This window comes from Danio rerio, chromosome 2, assembly GCF_049306965.1.
Source record: "Danio rerio strain Tuebingen ecotype United States chromosome 2, GRCz12tu, whole genome shotgun sequence".
Taxonomy (NCBI): domain Eukaryota; kingdom Metazoa; phylum Chordata; class Actinopteri; order Cypriniformes; family Danionidae; genus Danio; species Danio rerio.
The window spans coordinates 25,531,972-25,543,617 of NC_133177.1; the positions used below are offsets into that span (position 1 = coordinate 25,531,972).

General features: G+C 33.2%; 1 protein-coding gene across 2 annotated transcripts in view; it reads right to left on the reverse strand.

Moving 5' to 3' along the window:
- Nucleotides 1-10,867, reverse strand: part of fam110b (family with sequence similarity 110 member B) — a 108,021-nt gene extending 97,154 nt beyond the window's left edge. For both annotated transcript variants that reach the window (XM_073920660.1, NM_001025174.1), the window contains 1 exon segment: nt 10,777-10,867. The gene's annotated coding sequence lies outside the window, so the exon portion shown is untranslated.
- Between the last annotated feature and the right edge of the window lie 779 nt (nt 10,868-11,646).

The window sequence follows — 11,646 nt, forward strand, 5'->3', positions numbered from 1 at the left end:
AAATAGTTACGTTTCCTTGTGAGATCATTTTAATTTAAAAGATCTTTATTTCAGAACTTTTCAGCAAATATTAGTTCATACATTTACAAGTTAAAGGCACATTATCCAATTGTAAAATATCCTAAAACCACCAGACTTTTTGGCTTATGTACTTACATATTCCCAAATGTTTTGAAGAATGTTTTAACTAATGACACGGACTGTGTTCTGTGCTGACATGACATCACACACCCATGATTTCTGGCTTGGTTTTATAGAAAATATGCAATCATAAAAAAAAAATTATATAGTGTATTTAATTTGACTGCACAAAGCAGCATTATAACAGAACCTTAAAATCTTGTCGCTATTATAAAACAGCGCTTCTTCTAGCCTTTAGCTCATACTTGAACATGATTTCTTGTAGGATGCAATAAAGATAGCAACTCCAAAATATGGAAATGCTCTTTCTAGCGACAAAATATATATAAAGTGTGCTCTTAACCAGTTAAACTCGCGGGTACCGGGTCCGTGACGTTATCGACTTTCGCCTTAAGATTTAAAGGGCTAGCATTGCACCGGACCCCCTTAAGTGGTTTCGTTTGAAAGTGTAGAATCTATATTTTATGCACATATGCATCACTTTGGTTTTTATCCTACTGTACAAAAGTTATTTACACTTAAATACACAGTATTTTGGATACCCGAGCTAGGTGTTTTACATTGGTTTATTTTCGTATTTTTATATGACACATGTACAAGTTATAGCTCAAATGAAAGCTCTTTCCGGTGCTCATACGGTTCTAGCATTCTCTAGACTGAATTATATTCACATATCAAACAGTTGTTGAATGAATCCCGGAGTTTCCATAGCGTAGAAGTGAAAACAATACATTTATGATCAATAAGCAGTCCCAGGTAGCACAGACAGCTGTCATCTCTTAACTTATGCTGTGCGCTTCAGGGCCATTTCTTCTCTGTTTTTGAGGTGATGTGCATAAGTATTCCTTTTATATGTCTGACGTGGTCCAAACATAGTGAATTATGTTTGATCAAACAAAAGAATAGTAAAAAATGAAAACAATGATCTGTCCCTGTGGCTTGTATAGCACTTCTCATCAGTTGGAATACAATATGAATACAGACATGTGCAGGAACCACCAAAATTAATTACAGCAAGCTCGACCACACAAAATCTAAAAGGTACACTTTCAAATTTGAGTTTATAAAAAAATATACAAAAGGCGCCTCTTTTTTAGGTGTTTATTATAACAAAGATAACATATACAGATATTTTAAACACTTTCAATAGTGTTTTATGAAAATTCAAAGGGTTTTCTTTAAAATGATACCAAATTTTTGCATTTACACCTCTGCATGAGGATTTGGGAAGCTTTTAAATTTGGGTGGGCAAAATCCAGGCGGAAATCCCAAAATAACAGCGGAGTTTAACTGGTTAATTCTAATTTACAATAATTTAAATGACATGTATGATAGCAGCAAACCTTCATAATTGTGTTTGTGTGGTCACTGAAATAAATGTCAACAGAAGTCTAATATATCAAAATATATTAGAGCTGGGCAATTAATCAAAAAGTAATTGAAATCGGCATTCAGAAGCTATAATCGATGTCATTCTTCCAGTTTGATTTTTTTCAATTAATTTCCCTACAGTGTGTGGGTCACGTGTCCCTGCTCTGTTTATACTTCTGTGTTGGGTGCGCACACATATGGTCCGGCAGAGCCTTCGCGCAGTCACATACCTCTTGCTATGGTTAACGCTGACACTAAAGTTTTTTATTTTCACTTTTTTTATAAGAAAAAAAAATGACTGTTCGTTTTAGGCAAAGTGTGTTTTAATTTGTCCAGTTGTCCAGCGTTGATGTTCAATAAATAATCATAGATAGCAGATAGTGCGTGTTTCCTTCAGTTATTTTTAAATCAAGTAATGCACCTTTCATTCAAAAATTTCTCACATGTTATTTGTGAGCACATTCATTGCACAAAACTTTAACCGTGAGGGCAAAAAAAAACTAACTAAATAAATAAAATAAGTGTTCATTAATAGTAAATGAGTTCAAATGTCCAATTAATCGAGATTTTGATTTTAGGAGAAACTGCCCAGCCCTAAAATATATTAAATTAGGTTAGGTAAGTTACTTGATGCCTAACCTAAAGATTGCTACATTACAGCGTTTTATAAGACTATTACAAACATTATATTACATATCATTCATCCAGCTCATTCAAATTCATTCAAATTCAGTCATCCAGCTCATTCAGCTAATTCACCCAGTACAAATGAAGTCTTCATTTTATTTTTATTCAATAATGCATTTTAATGAATTAAAGATATTTAAATATACTGCAGCTCTTAACTATACAAGTTGTCTGTTCAAAAAAGCTTCTCAGCTGATCCAACATTGTGCAACCATATATCAAATACATGCAATAAAGTGACTTACCATGCATTCCTAAATTTCTTGGCACATGAAATTAATTTAATTTTAAAATAATAGTATTAATCATTATTATTGTTTCCTTTTAAACATACCACAATCTTAGTTAAACCTCCAAGAGTACACCAAGAGTAAATGTTTTTACCATGTCCATAACCCAGTGACCTCTTTCCCTTGTTATTAAATTCTTCCATGACATAAAATGAATCCAGTCTGAGACGCATCATTATGTCTTTGAGACATGAGAGCATGGGTATGTCCTGTCCACTTCCCTCCCATCTTCTGCTCTTCAAATCAGCCCGACCCAACATCATGATTCATGATAGAGATGAGGCTCGGTGTGTTTTCAATATTTTACTGAAGAAACGAAAGCGCTGAAAATTCTTTAGCTTTTATGCAAATGCTCGGGTCAATCCTTATAGAGTATGTGTAAGACACAAAATTCACCATCAAAACTGTACGTGCATTCATTAATAACATTAGGGCTGGGTGATAAACTAAATTAAGAAATTAAATCGCGATTACAATGAACCAAAGCCTCCAACTGTTATCAACATTTTGTCAGAGAAGCAAAGTTCTGTGATCATTAGTAAATCTCCTGCAAAGACCAGACTGGGTGCACTTCTGCTGAATCTCCAAATAAAAAGAAAATCAGCAAATATAGAACAGTTGCTGAATAAACAGAACATTTAACTGCTTTCTTTGTTGAATTAACAAACTAATTAACAAACTTTGGCTGGTTCAAAATGCAGCTGCTAGAGTGCTTTCTAAAACAAAGAAATAAGATCATATTACTCCAGTTCTTTCATCATTGCATTGGCTCCCTATTAAATATAGTATACATTTTTTAAATTTTATTGACTACCTACAAAGCCCTGAATGGCTTGGCTCCTCAGTATTTGAGGGAACTCCTGATGTAAAACAGCCCTTCACGGTCACTATGCTCAATTAATTCTGGACAATTGATTATTCCCAGAATATCAAAATCAACTGTAGGTGGTAGATCTTTCTCATATCTGGCACCATAACTCAGGAACAGCCTTCCTAGCACAGTTCGGGAAGCAGACACAGTCTGTCAGTTTAAAACTAGATTAAAAGCACATCTCTTTGCATTAGCATACACATAAAACACAAAAGCTTTTGAATTCCGAATCCTCTAAAGGACTGTTAGTATGCATTATTTAGGGCAACCGGAGCCGGGAACACTACGTTTTGGCCATAGGAGAAATGGTTGTGCCCCCACTGAGCCTGGTTTCTCTCGAGGTTCTCAATTCTTTATTTCTGCGCATCGATGGATTTGCTCCATTTGCTCCAGTGTTAGAACTCTCAGCAGTGAAAATTAAAACACACTGATCTGAACTAAACTGAACTACAACACAAAACTGAACTGACACAGTTTCAGTTCACTATAATCTTCTATGTGAAGCTGCTTTGACACAATCTATATTGTAAAAGCGCTATAGAAAAAAAGATGAATTGAATGTGAATAATAATCTCACGAATATGAAATGATCTCACAGATGGATTTATTTCAACCAAATCAACTGAAGTTATAAAGTAAGTTTGGTGTAACTAAATGTAATTTACTGGCATTTTCACATGCTTTCACATGTAGCAGCGTTTACTATACAAAGTCGTAGTTCACGTAGAAGATAAGCAAACAGCTGTCATTATTAAAGAATGATGTCTTGGGTTTAATCATCGCACAATGAAATCATCTGGGATTATGAACACAATATTGCATAGCCTGTCCGTGTACTACTTCTCTGTGTAATAAATTCTGCTCCACCACAAAGCACAAAATGCTAGAGATTAATGACCTATTACAGAACTGGCTTTACTGACAAAATACAGATGACAATCACCTTTGATTTATCGCCAAGCCCCAATGAACCTAGACAATTGTTGAGTTAATTCTACTCATTTGCAAAGAGTTTTGAACTCATTGTTGAAGATAATGAGTTATTTAAATACCTCATTACTTCAACTTAAATGGAGTAAGTTTACAGTAGTCATCTAGATTAGTTTTTTAACTCAAATGGTTTGAGTTGCCTTAACTTACTGGGTTTTACAGTACTCAGTTTGAGTTCTCTTCATTTATCAGGTTTTACTATGCTCAAATTGCTTCATTTACTCAAATTAAGTTTACTCATTAAAATAAATTTATTAAAATAAAATAAAATATACATAAAATAAAATAAAATAAAGTAATGTACTTAAAATAAAGTAAAATAAAATAAGTGTATTTTAAAGTCAAATAAATAAAAATAAAGTAAAATAATATTAAAATAAAATAAAGTAAAATAAACTTTCAATAAATTCAAGTAAAATATAAAAATAAAATAAAATTAAATTAAATTAAAAAACAATAAAATAACATAAAATTAAATTAAATTAAAATAAATAAATAAAATAAAATAAAATAAAATAAAACAAAAAATAAAATAAAATGAAGTAAAAAATCACATTAAATAAAATAATTAAATTAAATTAAAAACAAATAAATAAAAAATAAAATAAAATAAAATAAAAAAATAAAATGAAATAATAAAGCACATGATTCTTTTTGGATATTTTTAAAATAATGCAGATCACACGACTGTCTATTTTTACACAGACTTTGCTACTACACAGATGTAGACAGCGTTTTTACAGTCATTTTTCCAAGACAACCATGGATGGATTCCCCATGTTTGCAAAAAGCCTTTTTGTGGAGAAACCTCTGAAACACGAGGGAAACTATTTAATACTCATTAGGATTAAATGGTTTGAGCTACCTTAACTTTTTGAATTTCATAATGTGCATAGTTGGTCCAAAAGGTGTAAAATGCAGAATCAGTTATATTTTCTACTCGGTTATACATGTTTTATGCACACATTTTCTTACTGGATAAAAAGTTTTTTTTCTACTTATTTATGCTCATAGCAGTTTTATATGACATTTCAAAATATCCATAAATATAGACTAATGGAAAAATAGTGATTTATAACAAGGCATTAGTCAAGTGCATCATAGTTTGAGTAGGTGGAGATTACAACCAAAAACAAAGTGTTCAGCTTTGTGTCCTGCGGCCATTTCAAATATGGTGCTCAAAAATAGTTTTCTCATCTCATTGGCTACAGTGGCCCGCCCTCAGCTCCACATGCAACAGGTTCTTACTTCTACAAAACACTGTTTTGGTTCTACTTAAGATCCACTGTTCCTAGTTCAGAACCGGTGCTTTGGGTGTGAAAAGACAAAGAACTAGGGCTGCACAATAAATCGTTTCAGCATTGATATCGCAATGTGTGTGTCTGCAATTCTCACACCACAGGATATGCTATGTTGAGGAATTATAGTTGATCAACTCCACAATTAAGAATACATTAGATTTATGGATTCGTTGCAAAGTATATCCATAACAAAGTAACATTTTATCATTTGCATGCATGTTTAAGGCATTTCAACATTTTTAAAGTGGTTTAATGTATGAGAGCACAAAAAAGTACATTTGTAACTTTAATGAAAAATAATTTTACTGAATTATTAATACAATGAAGATTCACACCCTTACAAAATCACCCCGATCAATCTAAAATGAGGATTTTTCCTCCTAAAAGAGCTATTCATCTGGTGTAATCACAATATATATCGCGGAAAAACTTAATATCGCAATGTCAGATTTTTCCAATATTGTGAAGCCTTACTAAGAACTGATTTGGAACTAGGCTTTGGCTCTAAACACAAACCTTGGTGGAAAAGGGGTAATACATTAATACACACATTGGAGTGTGAGTTTCTGAAGTGTGGCCAAGGATCATTTCATAAAAGTAAAGAAACTGTTACAGCCTTCTATACATATAGGTATTAGAAAGTATTTTAATATAAAAAGGTACATAATGAATATAAGGGATTGAATGGTCAAAAACGAATTGGGCCAGATGAAGGGAGTGACCAAAAGAAAACATGGTCGAACTCACCATCAGCAAAAAAAAGCTGACATACCTACTGGATTTAATTAGTCTCATGATTTATCCTGTGACTCACCACTCATACTGTGAGACGACTGAAAATACCAAAGACTTCCCACATGTGAACAGCAAAGCTCACCCTGTATGACCCGCTGGATTACCCGCTTAAATTATGATCCAATCGCAGTTGGCTCGACCTTGTAATGCAAGGTGCCAATATGATGTCAAAATCTGTCAGCTATTCATAGATTGTGTTTTAGGACAAAGTCCTGAGCCTAAGTGGAGAAGGTACCAAAGCCCTTTATTTCCTCAAGCTCAGAGTAGTCTCTAACTGCATTTTCATCTGTTACCTCTAAACGCAGTTCATTTCCGCATTTCTGCTGAAGTCATCATGGCATTCCTCGTATAATCATGGCCTTACAATCCCATGACACTGTTCCAGCTCTGCTCTTTTCATTCCACATCCCGTCTTACACCACAGAAGAAGAGAGAGTGATACAATTCTGTTTGATGCAATTTAGTTTGTAAACAATTTTTTTTTTAATTGAATCACCCAACAAACCATCATGGTTTTGCATGGAATACATGTATTGTACGTGTAAAGTGTTTTTTTTTTTATAATCATTAACATAACAACGTTCTGCACAATATGTTGTTTCAGCATTAATATTACAATATGCATTTGCAAGTCACATTGAAAAATGTGCAATCTTGACTTGCCATTTTATTTGACCAGAAGCCAATTATTTTTGTGGACTCATTTTTTTATTGTATATACACAATTTAATTTAAAAAATTTTATTAAATTGCTTACACAATGAAGACTATGGAGTATTGTTTTAAATGTGATTAAATTTCTGTAGCTGAACACCATTTAGACATCCATAAAAACCTGTTGCTGTTTTTTTCATTTTTATTTTTGCTCTTTTTTTATTTATCTATGTTTGTAATTTTTTATTATATTTTATGCAATTCACTGCTCTAAAGAAATCATCCCAATCAATCTAAATGAATGAATTCTTTCTTAATAGAGCTATTCATGTCATCTCCTGAAACTGTTTTCATTCATTCATTTTCTTTTCGGCTTAGTCCCTTTATTAATCTGGGGTCGCCACAGCGGAATAAACCACCAATTTACCAGCATATGTTGTACACAGCGGATGCCCTTCCAGCTGCAATCCATATCTGGGAAACATCCATACACACTCATTCACTATCATACACTACGGACAATTTAGCCTACCCAATACACCTGTACCACATGTCTTTGAACTGTGGGGGAAACCGGAGCACCCAGAGGAAACCCATGCAAACGCAAGGAGAACATGCAAACTCCACAAACAAATGCCAACTGACCCAGCCAAGGCTCAAACCAGCGACCTTCTTGCTGTGAGGCGACAGCACTACCTACTGTGCCACTGCGTCGCCCAACTGTTTTCATATTGCACTGAATATTTATAAAAGCAATTCCATGCAAAAGTCAACCTTGCCATGAAAAAAAGTTCTAGAAAGTTCTTTCTAGTTTTTTTTGTGTAGGCTTATATTTTACAGTTCTGTAAAAATACTTTAAAAAAAGTCTCTGTCAATGTTTTCAAACAGGTACATTTGATTCAGTCATCCAAGCGACAATAACACATCCGTCACACCCATAACAGAGAGGTGTCACATCCATAACGAAGCTTTTCCCTCATTAATGCAAAAACATTAAATAAATTAAAATCAATCATTTTTGTTCTATAGAGAGCAGACACTTATCCTTCTGATTCACATTGTTTCATTTAGTTTGTGCAGTTTTATTAACAGAATTTTTACAAAATATGTTATATACTGTAAACTTTTTTTATCAAGTCATCCATAACACAAGTTTAGCAGATTTTTTCTGATCCCACAACTCTGTGGTGAGTAGTTTTGGAAAATATAAACAAATGTTTCAATATAATGTTAACGTATACCTTCTATGTGAATTTATGTTTTGAGTTTTTACTGCAAATGTCACATCCATTTTTGCAATGTCAGGTTTTTCCGATATCATGCTGTCCAATATCTTAACAGACACAACATAGTGTACATTTATTTAAGTAACAATAATTCACCCAAAAAAAATACTATTTGCTAATTATTTACTTACAAGATGAGAGTATCCAATATGTTTATGACTTTCATTCTTTGATTCTCTGCAATTGGAATTTTGGATAATGTGAACGGAGCTTCTTAAAGTAATTTTTACATCCTAAATCCAAAGTGTAATCCAAACAATTCAGACCAACAGAAATAAGGATCTTCTCTAAAATTTCAGCCCTTTAAAAAATTCAACACTTTTCTTTCCCTAAAATGCTCGTCTTGGACCAGCTAGACCATCAAAATGATTTATGCTGATCCCTGTTCACTTGCATAAGATTAAGAAACATCCAGGAATGCTTGCTTCCAAAAGCCTCTGTCTTTGGCAGAAGAAATAAACTAAAATAGATCTTAAATGGCCTGAAGGTAATTAAATCAGCAGAAAACGTCCATCATTATGTGACCCATTTCTCTGACGTATTTTTATGCTACAATACAACAGAGAACAACTGAACATACAGTTAAAGTCAAAATTATTAGCCCCCCTTTGAATTGTTTTTCTTTGTTAAATATTTTTAAAAATGATGTTTAACAAAGCAAAATAATTTTCACAGTATGTCTGATAATATTTTTTCTTCTGGAGAAAGTCTTATTTGTTTTATTTCAGCTAGAATAAAAGCAGTTTTTAATTTTTTAAAAGACATTTTAAGGTCAAAATTATTAGCCATTTAAGCTATTTTTTTGGATAGTCTACAGAACAAACCAGTTTAAAATAACTTGCCTAACTACTCTAACCTCTCTAGTTAACTTAATTAACCTAGTTAACCCTTTAAGTGTCACTTTAAGCTGTATAGAAGTGTCTTAAAAATATCTAGTAAATATTATTTACTGTCATCATGGTAAAGATAAAATAAAACAGTTATTAGAAATTAGTTATTAAAACTATTATGTTTAGAAATCTGTTGAAAAAAATCTTCTCTGTTAAACAGAAATTGAGGGAAATGATAAACAGGGTGGCTAATAATTTTAGGGGAGCTATTAATTCTGACTTCAACTGTACTTTCTAAAAGAACGCATTTTCTCGTTCCTTTTAACGTTGCAATGCAATGGAAACTTTGACAAATTGATTAATAATTCATAATAAGCTCAATAACATGCATTCAAACAAGTGGACAGGGGACATTTCCATTTCGTGCTAACTTTAAAGATCCTATTTAAATTTCCTCCCAATCATACAAGATTGTATGCTCAGATGCATTTCTACCTGAATTCAGCTTTGTTTTCCGGCTATCTCTGTTACCTGAACAGACCTGTGACATGCAGGTTAAGTTTCAACTAAGCATTTATAATAAAGTAAACAACACAAATGATGATTAAAGTGACGTGTGTGTGTTTTTTTTATGCTTAAAACATGCAGTTGCTCAAAGCTGATGACATAATACAGGGAGATTATGTCTTATGACTAAGACTCAAAACAAAAAAAATGATATACAAGTTCAAACTTTGTGAACCAACCTTATGACCAACCACTTAAGCAGCTCTCCTAATCCAGTACACTACTATATGTCTGTTTTGAGCAGCTATATTTTACCCAAGTACATTTTATACACACAACAGGTCAACAGTGACAAATTTTGCATTGCAGTGACAGGCATGCTCCCTGTCAACCCATGGATGTCTGGAAGACTTTAGAAAGCTGTCATTATAGCTTGTCTGACACCTTTCAAACCTCTATTAGAAGCTTAGAATGATTCAGAACATATGCAACATCTAAAAACAGTATAATATTGAAGAGACAAGCATGAAGATGGGGTTAAAAGAACAGAGATGAGTCTGTGTGTTTGGCCATGCTGGAACTACATTAGCAACAGTCCTGATGGACAAATCAATAGGCTATTCAACACATTACAAAAACCCAGACCCATGAATCTACATTATCAGACAGCTGTGGTGAACAACAGAAGATCGTTTGTATGTAAAAATCCAGCTGTTAAAATCTCTTCTGTAACCTATGCGGTTTCATGATGACAACAGCTAAATTCCCTCTTTTTGCAGAAAAATGCAGCACCAAGGAAGATTATAATGCAAACAAAAGGCGAAAATGCTGCTCATGTATCAACAAAAACCCTTGATATTAATACAACACTGCAAAACCACATGCAACATGTCACTGGCAGTGTTCATGTCCATGAAATCTGGATGTCTGCAGTTGAACAATAGGTGAGGGATGCTGGACTGTTGTTGAATGGGCTGTTAAGAGCTCTAAACAGACAACTGGCGCTTCCCAAACACCGCCTGAATTAAAACGGTTATAATAATAATGTCTTACCTTTATGAACTGCGCCCAAACACTTCAAATGAATGAAGATGCTGCAGTATATTTCCGTGCTCGTACGCTGTCGACTGGAGCTGAAAAGCTTGCGTTGGGCAGCACCTACCAGCTTATTGAATCTCACTGCATCATGAGCCTTAGATCCAGAATAGACCTTTGTGCAAAAAAGGGGGGGATGAGCTTACACTGACTAAATTGTGTTCCGTTAATACACAAAAATGATATCGCTTTTTACAGTATAAAGATAAATGGAATACTTGTATATTAAATATATAATATATGTGTTGTGTGTACTATTTTAAACAATATTTTGAGTTTTACATGAACAGAGCACCCCCGTTTTCAAAATACTGCGGTCCTGTTTTCTTAAAGGGACAGCCGGATACCACGTACAGCTGATGAGCGCAGTTTGTGGTCCGTTACATGAAATGTCAAGCATGAATAATGAACTTGACCTCTGGGTAAAATTATTAAGGTTAAACTCTCTGATGTTTTCAGACTGATATTTCAGTTGTTTGGCTACATTATTTTAATAGTTTTTGGGAAAAAAAATTGGAAGTTATCCTATAGGTCAATGCACCTAATGTTTACATCATTAATATAAAAAAAGCTTAAAATAGAGTGCTAATTTAAAAAAAAATAGTGCTTGCAAAACATTACATAAGTCATGGACTAAATTAACCTACTATGAGGCAAAGAAATAAACTTTAATAATTTGAATCAAAGTAGCCTACAAAATCTGACAAATGGATAAATAGTGTACAACTTTTAAAGCTATAGTTTACACAAAATTGAAAATCATTATTTACTTACCTTTAACCTGTTCCAAACCCATTTGACTTTCTTTTTTTAACTCAAAAGGAGATA